Source organism: Lasioglossum baleicum, chromosome 4, assembly GCF_051020765.1.
Source record: "Lasioglossum baleicum chromosome 4, iyLasBale1, whole genome shotgun sequence".
NCBI lineage: Eukaryota > Metazoa > Arthropoda > Insecta > Hymenoptera > Halictidae > Lasioglossum > Lasioglossum baleicum.
Genome location: NC_134932.1, coordinates 3366705 through 3384194, shown reverse-complemented (window position 1 = coordinate 3384194; position 17490 = coordinate 3366705). Strand labels below are relative to the sequence as shown.

Here is a 17490-nt window from a genome sequence, read left to right as displayed (position 1 = left end):
GCTGTGCAAAACTGCTCCGCAGCCCAGCTTCCCGAAGTCTCCTGCGCACGGTTCGTTCAGAAATGTTGAGTTGCACATTTTCCTTGATCACACGACTAGTAACAGTCGGATTTTTCTTCGTCTCCCGGATAATTCTACGATCCTCGACTGAATTTGTCTTCCTCTTCCGTCCGCGACCGATGTTATCGGCTACTGTGCCAAGCTCTACAAATTTTTTGTAGATCTTTCTGACCGCTGCTTCACTAACATTGTATTTTTCACCGATTTTCCTATTGGAGAGACCCTTTTGCCGGTCGTCAACTATTAATTTTCTAATTTGTACGGAAATTTGTTTCGTTTCCATGTTATTCGCAATGGATTGATACAATCTTGCTTCGAAGAGCACTGATGGCTAACTGAAACTCTATTACTACGTTTATTTGTAAACATTCTTTTATCTCCAACTGCAAGGAAAGGTATCCTACATGCCATTATTGCTAAAAGTAAATGAACACTCTAGTGCGTACTTTATTTTGTCCAAGGAAAATATGACAACAGACGTAACGGGCTTGACTAATGTACGATGTTTCAGGTTTTTGGAATTATTTCTCATTGAGTTTAAAAGTAGACTAAGAAACCTTCTTTTTGTGCTAATACATAATTATTATATCTGTAAAAACTACGAAGTTATAAAAGTAATTGTAAAAATATTAGAGGTGCGTACTTTATTTTGTCCAGTACTGTATTTGGACCGGTTGAGGGACATGGTGACCCCTCATTTAACCGGTCCGGTGTTGGTCCTGGGGGACCTCAACGCGGGTTCTACCAGTTGGGGCAACCCCAGGACGGAGCCTCGAGGCGGAATCCTAGAGGACTGGATGGAGGGGCTGGAGCTCCGGCTGCTAAACCGGGGCTCCGTGCCGACGTGCGTGAGGTGGAATGGTTGGTCGGTAGTGGACGTTTCACTCGCGACCGCTTCCGCCTCGCGCCGAGTGTCAAATTGGCGGGTCTGGGAGGGGGAAACCCTCTCGGACCACAGCTACGTCATGATGGACGTGGCTGTGGATTCGGACCCGCCGGCGGACACGCCCCTCCTCCGGCGAAGTAGCGCCCTTTCGGCGCCCAGATGGGCGACGAAGCGGCTAGACGGGGACCTGCTGAGGGCCGTGATTATCGGCTCCGCCTGGCCTCCGGCCAGGGAGCGCGGACCAGAAGAGGGGGCGGCATGGTTCCGGGGCGCGTTGCAGATGATCTGCGACGCAGCGATGCCCCGGGTTAGAGCCTGCCCCCCGCGAAAGTCCGTGTACTGGTGGTCGGGCGAGTTGGCCGAGCTTCGCAGCTTAGCCGGTCAAGCCCGCCGCCGGTACGTCCGTGCTCGGCGCCGCCATTTCCTCGGCGGCGACTCGGAGTCGACGGTGGACGGGCTGTACAGGGAGTACAGATCGTCCGCCGAGGCCCTCAAGCACGCGATCACCGCGGCCAAGGCCAAGGCCTGGAGCGAGCTCTTGCTTACGCTCCGCGACGATCCGTGGGGGCGCCCATATAGAATGGTGCTTGGGAAGCTCCGTCCCAGGGCGCCCCCTGTCGCGGAGACGATGGAACCGGAGTTCTTGGGGCGCGTCGTTGACACCCTCTTCCCCCCCAATAATAATGGTGGTGAGGGGAGTGGTGAGCGCGCCCCGGTGCCGTCCAATGATTGGTCGGATGAACTCCGGGTCTCCGATTGGGAGCTCGACCAGGCCATCCAGGAGCGCCGGGCTAGGGGCAAGAAAGCCCCCGGCCCCGATGGCGTTCCTGGCGGTATAATGGCCTCGGCGCTAAAGGCCCTCGCCCCGGCTTACAGGAGCATCTTGGATGCGTGCCTGAGTCGGGGAGTCTTCCCCAAGTGTTGGAAGGAGGCGATCCTCGTCCTCCTCCACAAGGATGGTAAGCCCGCAGAGTCTCCCTCTGCTTACCGGCCGATATGTTTACTCGACGAGGCGGGCAAGCTGTTCGAAAGAATAATTGCCGCCCGCCTCCGAGAGCACCTTTCGCGGAGTGATTCCGGGTTGAGCGACGGACAGTTTGGGTTCCGGAGGGGGCGCTCAACGATAGATGCGTTTCTCCTCCGGGAAAGTGCCGTCGCTCGGGACAGGGTGTTGATCGCCATGTCATTGGACATCTCCAATGCGTTCAACACCCTGCCCTGGAAGGAGATAGAGGACGCCCTAGAGCATTTCCGGGTTCCCCTCTATCTCCGGGAAGTGCTCCGGGACTACCTCCGCGAGAGGGAGGTGTATATTGCCGGCCGGTATGGGGCGTACCTGAGGGAGATATGCCGCGGGGTTCCACAGGGGTCGATCCTCGGACCGCTCCGGTGGATCCTAGCATTCGACGCGGTTCTGCGGGTCTCCCTCCCCCCCGGCACGGGTGTCATATGCTATGCGGACGACACCCTGCCCTACGCCGAGGGGAGGACCTGGGAGGAGGCGGGACGCCTCATCGAGTCCGCCCTGGACTGCGTGGTTGGACGGATCCGGGGGATGGGGCTTGTCGTGGCCGCCGCAAAGACCGAGGCCATATGGTTGTACCAACCATCTCGGACGCGGCGGCCGCCCCAAGGATTCCGGATCCGGGTCGTGGATACCCTCGTCGAGGTCGGGCCCACCATGAAGTATCTGGGCCTGACCATCGACGGTCGCTGGCGTTTCGAAGAGCATTTCGAACTCCTGGCCCCCCGACTCGAAAAGACAGCGACCGCGCTTTCGCGGGGGGCCGCAGTTGAGTGTACGCCGCCTCTACATAGGAGTGGTGCGGAGCATTGCCCTGTATGGGGCACCCGTGTGGCACCGCTCGCTTGAGGCCAGCCGACGCAGCGTCGCGCACTTGGAGAGAGTGCGGCGTCGGCTGTCCCTGCGGGCCATACGGGGATACCGCACCGTCTCGACAGAGGTGGCGGGCCTCCTGGCCGTGGTTCCTCCCTTCCATCTGGTGGCGGCGGAGCGGGCGATCGTATACCGGATCGCCTGCGAATCCCGCCGCCCCCCTGGGGAGGAGCTGACGGCCGCGGAGGAGGAGCAGTTCGAAGTGCGGAGACGCCAGGCCCGTGCGGACGTGTTCGAGCGATGGAGACGCCTGCTTGCGTCCTCGACGCGTCCGACAGTTCGGGCCCTCCTGCCCATGTTCGATACATGGTGCGGGAGACGAGTGGGGTTGACCTTCCGCCTCACGCAGGTGCTCACCGGACACGGCTGTTTCGGTGAGTATCTGGTAAGGATGGGGCGGGAGCCAGCGGCGCAGTGCCACCACTGCGGCGAGGAGGTGGACACGGCGCAACATACACTCGAGGAGTGCCCGGCTTGGGCCGGACCGCGCCGTGTCCTCAGAGCCGCGGTGGAAGGGTGGGACCTCTCGCTCCCGGTCTTGTTCGACCACTTGACCGGGAGCCAGAGGTCGTGGAAAGGGGTCGCCTCCTTCTGCGAGACAGTAATGTCCCAGAAGGAGGAGGCCGAGCGGGCCCGGGCTCCGCGAGGAGGAGGATGGCGCGGGGACGTCCCCCGCGCCGTCGTGCGACGTCCGCCCCCTCAGGGAGAGGTGGGAGGGCGTCGGGGTCAGTTGTAGCGGCGCGGGGGACGTCCCCCCCGACGCAGCGGGTCCCCCGAGTGGGGTGACGGGGACTGGGGGGAGGGCGCGGGGAGAGTTCCCCTCCCCGCGTCAACTTATGCCTCCCCCTCCCGGGGGGGCTGGGGTTCCGTTAGCGGTGCGGGGTGTTCGCGCCCCGCGCCGTCGTGTGCCCCCTCGTAGGGGAGCGGTGGATGGAGGGGCCGGGGGCGTGAGCTGACCCCGGTCCCCGGGGGGGAGTAAATCTCCCACCGAGTTGGCCCGGTACCCCGAGACGATAGTGGAGGGGTGCCGGCCACCCCCCGGACGCTAGTTCCGGGGGAGGGCGCGTGGGGGGTGGGGTGGGGAGGGTCGGGGCGTCCGGATGCGCCTCCGACGACCCTTTCTTACCGGTGTCGGCGCCTTCCTGCCTTGGCCGGGCGAGGACCCTCGGGTCCACGACTCGAGCAGGGCAGAAAGGCTCCGGGAGCTGTGGGTGTACCCCTCCTCGAGGGAGCCCCACATAACCCCGGCTCCCCCCCAGGGGGGTCGGGGTATGCGTAACGCATTTCCACACGATAAAAAAAAAAAAAAAAAGGTTAGGTTAGATTGTATCGCGAACCAGTGCGGAGAGAACATCGTGTCGTGACGCTCTATACGACAACAGTTCGAAAAGGGACACAGGGACAATCACACAGCTAAGACTACCGGTGACAGACTAGAATGAGCAATAGAAAACCACTCTAAAAAAAGAAAAAAGAAATCCAACTATGGTAAGGTAGGAAAAATAAGAAATACATAACAACGTAGGGTTGATCGTAAACCATCTCAAAGCGATATACGGAATTTAATAGAAAAAGAAAAGTCATCTACAGCATAAAATGTCTCCGGGAGTCTAATGTAATGTCCGCGCAGCGGCACCTGAAACACATAAGAATATTCAATTGCTTTATTGAAAATAGTACTGTCTGTAAGAGTTGAGTGAATTTACATGGAATCAATACTATTTGAAAGGAGAAATATAACTTATAAAAATTTAAGTAAATCCATATGGGACCAGTATTGTTTGAAAGGAGTAATGCCACATATAAAGTTTGATTGAATCTATATAGAATTAATATTACTTGGAGTAATCTACTATGCAGAATCCGGTTGAATTTATAAAGGATCATTTGTTACTTGGGAGGAGTAATATAATTTGCAAAATTCAATTAAGATTTATACAGAGTCAGTGTTATTTGAGAGGTTTAACGATATTTATAAAATTTGAATGAATTTATATAGAATTAATATTATTCGAGAGCAGTGGTATAATTTGTAAAATCCAAGTAAAAAGTTAATACTATTGATATACTATAATACTATTTGAGAAGAAAGGAGAGGATTTAACACAGTGTTAAATGGTTATTCCTTATAGTAAATTATCACATGGGGAAGCGATACGTACCAAAAATTAAAAAAAAAAAAAGTTTCAAAAATATAGCCGGGCTCGATGAGTGGTTTATCTGTGATTCAGACGTGCCGTTGAACTGTCCATGTGGATTCTTGGAATGTGAGACATCTGAAACACATGGAAATGTTCAATTGCTTCATTGAGAAAATAATATCGTGTGCAGGATTTAAGTGAATCTATATGGAATTAATACTATCTGAAAGGAGAAATATAACTTATAAAATTTAAGTAAAACCATATGGGACCAGTATTATTTGAAAGGAATAATGCCACATATAAAGTTTGATTGAATATATATAGAATTAATATTACTTGGAGTAATGTACTATGCAGAATCCAATTAAATTTATACAGGATCATTTGTTACTTGGGAGGAGTAATATAATTTGCAAAATTCAATTAAGATTTATACAGAATCAGTGTTATCTGAGAGTGTTTGGGAACCCGGGACTAATTTAGGTTTAGGAGTGGACTGTATGGAAGACGAAAGGATCGGGTACAAACACAGAAGGGAGTCCGGATTGGGGAATGATGTGGTAAGCGTGAGCGGGAAGAAGTAGACGAAGGAAAATGATATAGAGAGAGGTCGCACGTTGTTAACAAACCGTGATTTATTACGTTGCAATCGCGTATACTATAACTGGTGCACAATCGAGTTAAGACAGACAGGTATCCCGAATGGCAGTCTATAGAGTTCCAAGAACTGGGCGCGATATAAAACGTGTTAATCGGATGGCTGTTAGAACGAGTCTAATGAACTGGTAATGCGAGCGATTAACGGTCGGTCTCGGGAGTCACGTGATCGCGCATCACGAACGCGATACCGGGAATCGCCAAAACACGGGCGTTGTGTACATCGGATTCGCAGGACGCGAATCCGAGGTACGGGTAACGCGGGGGGTCGGCTGAGGGCCGTATCGCTCGACATCGATATCTTAAACTACCTTATTTTCTATGTGCTTAATCCTAAACATACCGCCCGCCTTGGATTTCTGGAGAAATCCGAAATCAACGAAACCAGTGATACACAGGAGACGGTGACGCGAATTTAAAGATCGATTGCCGCCCGCCGTGAACGGTCGGCGAGGCAAGATCGAATGTATGAACACAGCTGTTGTCAACACACGGGTGTCTCGCGAGTCGCGGGCTAGACAGATGCGTCGTTGCTTATATCTACTTATATACACTATATACATGTATTGCATCTGTTTACCGTTGAACCTCGGTACGGTTTACGGTACGGTATCAACTGGTCGCGCCTTGCCGCGCAGCGGACAAGGCGGCTCGGACGGAAGGTCGATCGGCAAAATACACAATTTTACGATGGGCCTCTTGTATTGGGATTGCGCGGTTTTCACCGTCACAACACGCACGATGCCATCATCGCCGGGATGACATTCGATGACGCGGCCGAGCTCCCATTTACACGGGGGGAGATTAGACTGCCGTAATAAAACTAATTGCCCGACAACAATATTGGGCTTTTGGGTTTGCCACTTAACGCGTTGTTGGAGACCCTGCATATAATCTTGCGACCATCGTCGCCAAAAACTTTCCGTCATTTGTTGGCATAATTGCCAACGCGAGAGACGTGCTTCTTTTAAATCGAGCAACGATGGATTGGGAACAGCCGTGAGGGCTGCCCCAATCAGAAAGTGCCCAGGCGTCAGAGCACAATAGTCGTCGAAGTTTTCCGATACTGCAGCTAGTGGACGCGAATTCAGACAAGCTTCGACCTGGCAAAGCAACGTCGCGAATTCTTCGAAAGTGAGTGTGTGGGCTCCAACAACTCGTTTAAGGTGGTACTTCACGCTACGCACGCCGGCCTCCCACAATCCTCCAAAATGAGGGGCGGAAGGTGGAGTGAAGTGCCACGTGACACGATCGAGCGCTAATCGATTGAGCGTCGTGGGATCGCGAGTTGCTGCACGAAACGCGCTCGCGAGCTCACGATCGGCGCCCCTAAACGTTGTGCCGTTATCGGAATAAAGGGCACTGGGAATGCCGCGGCGCGAGCAAAAACGATTATACGCTGCAAGGAACGCAGCCGTCGAATAGTCACTTACGAGTTCTAAATGAACTGCCTTTACGACCATACAAATAAATAGCGCAATATACGATTTGCGAGAACGTTGACCGCGGCCGGGTGACGTACGAGTTTGAATCGGACCTGCATAATCGAGACCGCAATGTACAAACGCTCGAGCCGAACGCGTAACTCGAAAGTCCGGTAATTCTCCCATCAATGCACTTTGCGGTGCAGCCTTTTCGCGTGCACACTTAACGCATTTATGCAGAACGTTTCGGACGGTGGGACGCGCTCGCAACATCCAATATTCTTGGCGGAGAATGCTCAGTGTCAGCTGCGATCCAGCATGGAGAGCTCGCAGATGCGCGTGAACAATTATTAGCGTCAATAAGGGATGGGATTTCAGTATAATCGGATGTTTTGCTCGTTCCGACAATTTGGCGTTTTTAAGGCGCCCGCCAACTCGAATTAGGTTGTCCTCGTCTACATATGGATTAAGGGAGAGGATACTGCTCCTTTTATTGAGAGGGCGATGGTGACGAAGCGCTTGCAGCTCTTCAGGAAAGAGCTCTTGCTGCATTTGTCGGAGCCAGAAGGTTTTTGCGAGTTGGACTTCCGACGCATTGAGGGCTGGACTTACGAAGTTCACTCCGGGCTGTTTTCGAATTCGGGCTACGAATCGAAAAATGTACGCAGTGACTTTCAACAATTTTGGCCAAGACGAGAAGCGATCACGGAGCTCCCATGGCGTACGAGCTGGACAAAGATTGACCGGAATGGTCGGACGTTCCTCGGTGATTGTGCCAGACGGAGCCTCGGGAATATTGCAAGGCCAATGTTCGGTTGAGAGTTTCAGCCACGAAGGGCCTGTCCACCAAAGGTCATGAGCCAGTAGTTGGGACGGAAGCAGGCCGCGAGATGCGCAGTCTGCGGGATTTTCCTCAGACGGTACGTGGCGCCAAATGGCATCGGGTAGGGTGGAATTGATTTGGGCCACTCGATTTGCGACAAACGTTTTCCATTTTGACGCGGGTTGTCGAAGCCAATAAAGCGTGATAGTCGAGTCCGTCCAGCAATAAAACGGGACGTTCTCCGGCAGCTCGTGCAGTGATTGTCGAATGAAGACGACGAGATGAGTAAGGAGAAGGGCGGCCGAAAGTTCGAGCCGCGGAACAGTCAATGGTTTGACTGGAGCTACTTTCGATTTGGCGGCGAGTAGCGAGATGACGATTTGACCGGAAGAAGTCACGAGGCGCAGATACACTGCAGCAGCATACGCTAATGTGGACGCATCAGCGAAGCCATGCAATTGACAGGAGCTGATGTTTACATCCTGGTGCGTCCAGCGAGAAATTGAGAGAGAATTCAGTACTGGCAATTCTAAACGGTATCTCTCCCAGCGTTCGAGAAGGACCGGAGGAAGTGGGGAGTCCCAACTGCATTTCTGCACCCACAGCTGTTGCATGAGTATTTTTGCATACACTGTAGTGGGAGTGACCCATCCTAATGGGTCGAAAAGGCGAGCAATGTTTGACAGGACCGCTCGTTTGGTGCACACGGCATCAGACGGAAGCGTGACTTTGAAGCGGAATGCGTCGACTTCGGGACTCCACGCGACACCAAGGACCTTGACAGTGTCATCGGACTGCAAGATTTTCTCCTGGACTATTCCATGATCATGAGGACTAATATCAGCAAGCAAATGCAAAGCATTGCTTGTCCACTTATGCAGACGGAAATGTGCCTTGCTGAGCAGTGCAATCAATTGATTACGAGTCTCGATTAATGTCGATTCCTCGAACGCTCCAAAGACACAATCATCAACGTAGAGGTGGTGTTGAAGAACGCGCGTGGCTAAGGGGAATTGGGACCCTTCGTCCTCTATAAGTTGTTGTAGGACTCGAAGAGCGAGAAAGGGGGCCGGAGCGGTACCGTATGTCACGGTCAGCAGCTGATAGTGACCAATGGGCTCCGACGGAGACGACCGCCACAAGATACGCTGATAGTCAACGTCTTGTGGATCCACCAGTATTTGGCGGTACATTTTTGTGATATCGGACGTTAATACGTACCGATATTGTCGGCACCGAAGAATTATGGTCGGAAGATCGGTTTGGAGCTTGGGTCCGATCAACAAATGGTCATTTAACGAAGTTCCGTTGCTAGTGAGGCTGGACGCATTAAATACAACACGAAGGTGTGTTGTTGCGCTGCTATCGCGTATCACCGCGTGATGCGGAATATATACGGCGTGGGGGGCGTCGATACTCGACGGAGGGAGCTTACGCATATGTCCAAGTTGTAGGTACTCGCGTAAGAAGTCATCGTACTCGGCATAGAGTTTCGGTTTGGGTTGCAGTCGAAGTTCCAGTTTGGAGAGCATTCGTTCTGCAATTCGATAAGAGTGCCCGAGGTCGCTTGGAGGGTTCCGTTTGAAGGGTAAACGGACCACATAACGACCGGACGAATCACGTTTATGTGTGGTGCGAAAGTGATGTTCGCATTCTTGCTCTTCGTCTGTGAAATGTGAAGTAGTCGGTATCTCCTCAATCTCCCAGAAACGACGAAGGTCGAGATCAAGCGGATCGGACGGGGAGCAATGATAGATCGGGACGACTGGATAGGACGTGGACTTGGTCGAGCCGGCGGGTCCGGACAAAAACCAACCGAATATCGAATTTTGCGCGATTGGCTCGTACATGGATCCAGCGCGGAGTCCTTCCACTAATATAAAACCGTATAGATCCGCTCCTATAATAAGGTCGATGGGATCGGAACTCGTCGGATTTTCGTCAGCAAGATCAAGGTCGCGCGTATGATGCCACGAGATCGACTGGTCACTTCGCTCAGGGACGTAGCGCGTTAATGACGTTAAAATCAACGCAGTGGTTGATAGAGTCGGCCCGGTTCCGCGCTTTGATGCGATCTCGATTGTTGCCGCGTGTCGTGCATTGATTTCGCGGTTTCCTATGCCGGTAATGGCGACGGAGACGCGGCGACGAGGTACGCGTAATCGTTGCGCTAGCGATTCCGTCATCAAGGTGGTGGCGGAACCTTGGTCTAACAACGCTCGCACGCATTCACGCCGACCGGCGACGGAGGTCACAATGACCCATGCCGTAGCAAGCAAAATACGGGGGGTAGCGAACGCGGTGTGCGACGATACATGCAATGCAACCTGATTACTCGTCGACGGAGGAGAAGCAGGCGATGATGATGGATCATGCACGTCGGAACGGTTGGGCGTTGAGTCAAAGTGCAAGAGCGTATGATGTCGGCGTCCGCACTTTTGACAGGCATACTTGCTTGGGCACGCGTTGACGCTATGTTTTTGACTCAGACAGTTGAGACAACGGCGCTCACCTTTGACGAAGTCAAACCGTTGCGATGTTGTTTTCGATTTGAACAGCGGACACGCGTTTAAGAGATGTTCGGTTTTGCATAACGAACACACCAAGGGCGCGTCACGCGGACGCGACAAACGGTTGGAGGTCGCGACGTGAGTTTGAACGACTCGCTTCGATTGTTTTGGAATCGACTGGAGAGCGCCGAGCGCGCGAATTCGCGTCGCGATGAATTTATCGAGATCGGCATATGTCGGATATTCGATGGATTCGCCCAACTTTAATTCCCACGCCTTGCGAGATGATCTATCTAATCGCGATACTAACAAATACACGATCATATCATCCCACGTATCGACAGGGCGTTCTAAATTCCGTAAAGCTTGAAGCGTTTTGTGGGCTTTATCTCGAAGGGATCTGAGCTCGCTTGCGTCCGAAGCGTGCGGAAGAGAATAGAGCGTTTTCAAATGCTCTTGAATTAAATCGCGTTTATTATCGAAACGCTGAACTAATGTATCCCACGCGATCTTAAAATTGGCGTCCGTAACCGGGAGATTACAGATAAGGTTTTCCGCTTCGCCTTTCACGCACGAATTAAGATGATGAAGTCGTTTAACGTCGGACAACGATTCTCGGAAACTTTCCCACTTGGTGGGTTCTCCGGAGAACGTAGGTAGGCCGATGCGGGGAAGATCGCTGCGTGACTGGGCTGCGGCAGGCATCGTTGGAGCCGACGAGGCTGGACCGGACTTTTGCAGCTTGTCGATGTGGTCGGCAATGAAATCTGCGGCCACGTGGTACTCATCCTCGCAGAGGCTGAACTGCTCGTCTTTGAAATAGGCGACCTTTTCAGCTCCTTCGAGTCGTCGAAAGGCTTGGAGGCGCCGATCAATTTCCCGACATTGGGCATAGGCATCCTTCAGGAACTCCATGCGTTGTTGGAGTTTGGCCACGGTGAAGTTGTTCTGTCCTAGCTTCTTCACATTGGGAAGGACACGAACGAGAGACCTCATGGCGGCTTCCTGCTCCAACATCACGTCTTCAAATTTGGCGGCCATCTTTTCTTCGTCAAAACGTGCTCACTTTTCGCGATACACCAAGAGAAAATAATCCGGCTCGAAGGACCAGTATGTTTGGGAACCCGGGACTAATTTAGGTTTAGGAGTGGACTGTATGGAAGACGAAAGGATCGGGTACAAACACAGAAGGGAGTCCGGATTGGGGAATGATGTGGTAAGCGTGAGCGGGAAGAAGTAGACGAAGGAAAATGATATAGAGAGAGGTCGCACGTTGTTAACAAACCGTGATTTATTACGTTGCAATCGCGTATACTATAACTGGTGCACAATCGAGTTAAGACAGACAGGTATCCCGAATGGCAGTCTATAGAGTTCCAAGAACTGGGCGCGATATAAAACGTGTTAATCGGATGGCTGTTAGAACGAGTCTAATGAACTGGTAATGCGAGCGATTAACGGTCGGTCTCGGGAGTCACGTGATCGCGCATCACGAACGCGATACCGGGAATCGCCAAAACACGGGCGTTGTGTACATCGGATTCGCAGGACGCGAATCCGAGGTACGGGTAACGCGGGGGGTCGGCTGAGGGCCGTATCGCTCGACATCGATATCTTAAACTACCTTATTTTCTATGTGCTTAATCCTAAACAGAGAGGATTAATGATATTTATAAAATTTGAATGAATCTATATAGAATTAATATTACTTGAGGTAGTGTAGCCTGTGGAATTCAACCAGATTTGCATAGGATCAGTGTTATTTGGGAGGAGTAACGTAATTTGCAAAATTCAATTAAATTTATATAGAACCAGTGATATTGGAGTGGATTAATGATATTTATAAAATCTGAGTGAATTTATATAGAACTAAAATTATTTGAGAGCAGTAGTATAATGTGTAATAATCAAGTAAATTTAATATTATTCGAGAAAAGAGAGAGGGGAGGACTAACACGGTATTAAATAGATATTCTCTATAGTAAATTATCCCACTAGAAAGCGGTACGTACCAAAAATATAAATTTCAATATAACTGGGCTCGATGAGTGGTTTATCTGTGATTCAGACGTGCCGTTGGGCCGTACGCATGGATTCTTGGATTCTTGGACATCTGAAACACATAGAAATGTTTGATTGTCGCTGGCAGTGCCAAATAGCTATTCTTGGCAATAAATTATTTCACTAGAAAAAGCGGTACGTACGAAAGATATAAATTTCAATCTCAAGAATGTAAACCGGGCTCGGTGGGTCGTTTATACACAATTCAGGCGTATCGTTGGATTATCCGCGCGGATCCATCGACTGCACGTCATCTGAAACACGTGGAAATGTTTGATTGTCGTTGGCAGTGCTAAATGGCTATTCTTTATAATAAATTACTTTACTAGAAATGTGGTACATACCAAGACTATAAATTTCAATTTCAATAATGCAAACCGGGCTCGATGGATCGTTTATCTACAATTCAGACGTATCGTTGAACAATCCAGGCAGACTCTTCGATTGTTCGGTATCTGAAACATATGGGAAATGTTTAATTGCAGTCGACAGGGTTGGAAGAGACATAGTACAGATACAACGAATAAAATAATTATCGGCTATACTAATTGACTAAAGAAAGAGTGCTACGTACCAAAATAGAACTTTCTATAACGCAGCGTAGGAACAATGAATGGCCATTTCTCACTGAGATGTATCTTGAGCTACCCGCATGGATTGTTTACACCATAAGGCTCCTGAAACGGACAACAGTTGAGCAAATACAGTCAACTAAACAAAACTAAAATAGCTACCTGTCACAAGAACACAGTTTACATGGACACACATAAACTCTGACAAGTAAACTAAACCCACGGGTCTCAGTGAGACTTCACCTGCACCGCAGGCAAATCCCTCACATCCCACCGAGCCATTTGCATATTTCGACTGTAACCTAACTAACGAACTATCTGCCTTGTGACAAATCGTACATATATCAGAGTCGACAGATGAATAAACAATTAACGTACCTCGTGGCCAAAGGTGCTGCAGGAAGTTCATAATCGATCAGCAAAATGCGGGGCACCAATCATTGTTAATTACGCGATTTACTAGGAACGAAATAGCAACGAACGATGTTCGGAAACGTCCCGAGGTTATGTAGAATGGTAGAAACCGACAGGCGGCCGAAGATGGCGTCCATAGGGCGCGCAATTCGAACGCGGCACGAGGGCAAAGCGACACGCGAACGATCGGAACGATAGGAAAATATTCACGAGCTCGGTAACTAATAGGGCCAAAAGATATTATTATCTATTTTGTCAACTGAGCAATATCGTGCAGGGCAGCAACGATAACGGAGGGAAACGAAAAAAAGATTTTTTTCCGGACCGGGGCACGATCCGAGGATCTCGGATTGCCGAGGCCGTTATTTATTGTAACTAACGTCTTTCCTCCCTTACTTGTTGACTACTGGCGGGAGCAAAAAGCGATCTGCCCCACGGCTTTCCGACGGTAATGCTACGGGCCGATTTTTCCTCTCGGGATGCCTCGGGGCCCCGGCCCCCCGCCCAACCCCCTACCAATTTGTATTTTTCGGGTGCTTTGGCACTCGTCGCCAAAGTGTCGTTTTACCATAAGGACTCGCGTATTGGCCTTTCAACCAACAATATCAAACTTAGAATCAATTGCAGCAAAATCTAGTTCGGCAGGGTTGCCGTAAAGCAAGGGCAAGTGGGTAACCGTAATTAGACGAGTAAAAATGAGAAATTAAGTTGATATCCTGAATAGTTGGAAAATAAAATTAAAAAGAAAAAGAAAAAGAAAAAAAAAACAACAATGTTAGTGGAACCCTACTATGCAAAGTTATCTACATTATTACCAGAAGTAAGTGACCAAAATTTGTCAGGTATATGCTTTAAAAAAAAAAAAAAGAAAAAAGAAAAATGAAGTAGGAATACGACCTTGATCTATATTCTGAAAATAAAATTTAATATCAATCTTAACAAAATCTAATTAGGCAATATTATATCAAATACAACTACAAGCAGGCTACCAAAAATTAGATAGGTAAAAGTCGTAAAATAAAACAGAAATTCGACTGATCTATTTTGAAGAGAAAGTTTAAAATCAATTTTAGAAAAATCTGACTAGACACAGTTATTTACACTGCGACAGCAAATAAATAATCAAAAATTAGACAGGTAAAAGTTTAAAATAAAGTAGGAACTCGACTGGGATCTACTTTGAAAAAAAAAAAAAAAAATTTTTTTTTTTTTAAGTAAATTCAGTAAAATCCAGTTAGACAATATTATTTACAATGCTGTCACAAGCAAGTAACCAAAAAAGTAAACAGGTAAAAGCTTAAATATAGAGTAGGAATCAGACTTTGATCTATCTTGAAAATAAAATTTAAAATCAATGGTACTAAAATCTAGTTAGGCAATATTATCAAAAAAAAAAAAAAACAAATACAAGTAGGCTACCAAAATTTAACTAGGTAAAAGTTGTATAATAAAGTAGAAATTCGACATTGATCTACTTTGAAGAGGAAATTTAAAATCAATTCTAGTAAAATCTAAATAGACAATAGTATTTAAAATGCAACTACAAAGTAGGATACCAAAAAAATTATCTAGGTAAAAGTTGTAAAATAAAACAGAAATTCGACTGATCTATTTTGAAGAGAAAGTTTAAAATCAATTTTAGTAAAATCTGATTAGACAAAGTCATTTACATTGTGATCAAAAGTAAGTAACCAAAAAATTAGACAGGTGAAAGTTTAAAATAAAGTAGGAACTCGACTGGGATCCAGTTTGGAAATAAAAATGTAAAATAAATTCAGTAAAACCAAATATTATTTATAATGCTGTCACAAGCAAGTAACCAAAAAGTAGACAGCTAAAAGCTTAAATATAGAGTAGGAATCCGACTTTGATCTATTTTGAAAATAAAATTTAAAATCAATGGTAGTAAAATCTAGTTAGGCAATTATCTAAAAAAAAAAAACAAATACAAGTAGGCTACCAAAAATTAGATGTAAAATAAAGCAAAAATGCGACTGATCTGGATCAATAGCTATTTCCGAAGAAAAATTTAAAACCAATTTTAGTAAAATCCAATTAGGTAAAGCTGGCTACATTGTGATCACAAATAAGTAACCAAAAATTAGAAAGGCAAAAGCTGAAAAAACAAATTAGGATCTCGACTGATCTATTTTGAAAATAACATTTAAAATCAATTTTAGTAAAATCTAGATAGACAATTGTTACGGATGACGAACAGGTGTTCAATATCATCTCTGGCAGAAACCATCCTAGATAAACGAACAGAGCTACCCTAGATAAATCTACATAATTGTTTAGGTTAGTTTAGGGCCCAAACGTACGCACGACCAACTGGTCGTTGACAAAATACGAATGTTCACTTGAAGGGTACTGACAAGTACCACCCGTCATTGCAGGGCTATATAAGCCCTTACATTTCTACTCTCGTGGGCTAGTACTGTCGTAATCACGAATAGTGTCGCGTCGTGCTGCATCTCGGAAGTCAACTACCAGTGAGATCGGACGTTCGTTCCTTTTGAATCAAAGTTTAACCGTACAGATTCCGCGAGTTCGGTCTAAAATCTGTTAGGCAGTGACAAGGTTGCTCCGAGTCCCCCGCATTGCCAGTGCGTCAACACCGTGCGTCTTAGTTTAGGTAATATCACCTTTCAATTTCTTTCCTATTCTAAATTCAGTTCATTCGCGACACAAGTACACTTGTAGAACGAAACTCTATAGTAAGAATATATTTGTCTTCTTTGATAATTAACTTAAATTCATTAAACCCATAATTATCGTCCAATATCCTAACCAAGTAATTGAACGTCCCCACATGATACAATCTTACCGCTCGGATTGTATCAATTAAATTATACTAGTTACGAGGCTTACTAATTATCCTAGCAATTCCCTGATTAACCATCAGGTTCTTTCGCGACATTCCAATTGTCCGAACAGAGATTTATCCAACCTAGCGGCTCCCCAGTTTTGCATTGGGTTCGTCCGCATCCTAACAGCTCCCTGATTTCGCATCAGGTTCGTCTGTGCTATTATACAACCTCCTAGCAGCTCCCCGGTTTTGCATCGGGTTCGTCTGCGTTTGACTCCATTCCTAGAGGCTCCCTGACTTCGCGTCAGGTTCGTCCTCGCTGTCAATAATCCTAGCGGCTCCCCAATTTCGCATTGGGTTCGTCCGCGTTCCTTAACTAACAAATTTATATCATATTCCTAGGGTAATAACCCTTCGCCGGCCACTCGTGCTGCTCGCGGCCCTGGCTCGTAACAGAACTGGTGACAGCGGTGGGATAGTTCAATTATTTTAGGATCACTTTAATTTTGGGTTTACTACGTTAAATTACTCGTACCTGAGTATTGACAATATACTAGTTTTCCTAGTTACGTCTCAATATTATTAGCAATATACTAGTTTTCGCTAGTCACGCTTTTATACCAATAATATACTAGTTTTCCTAGTTAAAAGGTTTCGATAATATACTAGTTTTCTCTAGTTACATTCTTTAAAAATGCCGAATTCAGCTGCAAATATTTCTTTCGTTGACATAATGAACTTGACGGTTTCGCTTGCAAATTCTATGTCGCTGTTGACGCAAAAGACATGCTTACAGAATGTTACTTCGACAATTCCGACCTTTAACGGGGAAGACCCCTCTTTGATTCGTTTCGCGCAAACTTTAGAGGACGGGTTAACTTTGATTCCGGAGGGTACGGAAACCGAGTATCTGGCAATTGTTCTTACTAAGCTCGTCGGGCCAGCACGTAGATGCACATTAGAGCACAAGTTTACTACCGTAAAAGCGTTAATTCAACATTTGAAGAAACGGTTCGCTCCCGGCAAGAGCCTATCATATTATCAAGTGGAAATCGCGAAACTACATATTCGCGAAGGAGAAAGCCTACGACAATACATCGATAGGACAAGCCACTTGGTCTACTGTACGCGCGGAGCCATGAGGGAAAAATACGAGGCACATGCTGAAGAATTTATCAAATTGATGGAAAAGGACGTCATTGAAAACTTCATCGATGGATTACCGGATCGGAT

At 47.9% G+C, this 17490-nt stretch overlaps 1 long non-coding RNA gene across 1 annotated transcript; it reads right to left on the bottom strand.

The window, feature by feature from the left end:
• Positions 1-4368: 4368 nt before the first annotated feature.
• LOC143208187 (uncharacterized) lies at positions 4369-13549 on the bottom strand. Its single transcript, XR_013008860.1, has 7 exons — positions 13413-13549; positions 13037-13139; positions 12807-12917; positions 12606-12716; positions 12414-12514; positions 5006-5119; positions 4369-4479 (listed from the first exon to the last, which is right to left on the bottom strand). It is a non-coding gene; the product is annotated as an uncharacterized LOC143208187 (long non-coding RNA).
• Positions 13550-17490: the final 3941 nt, after the last annotated feature.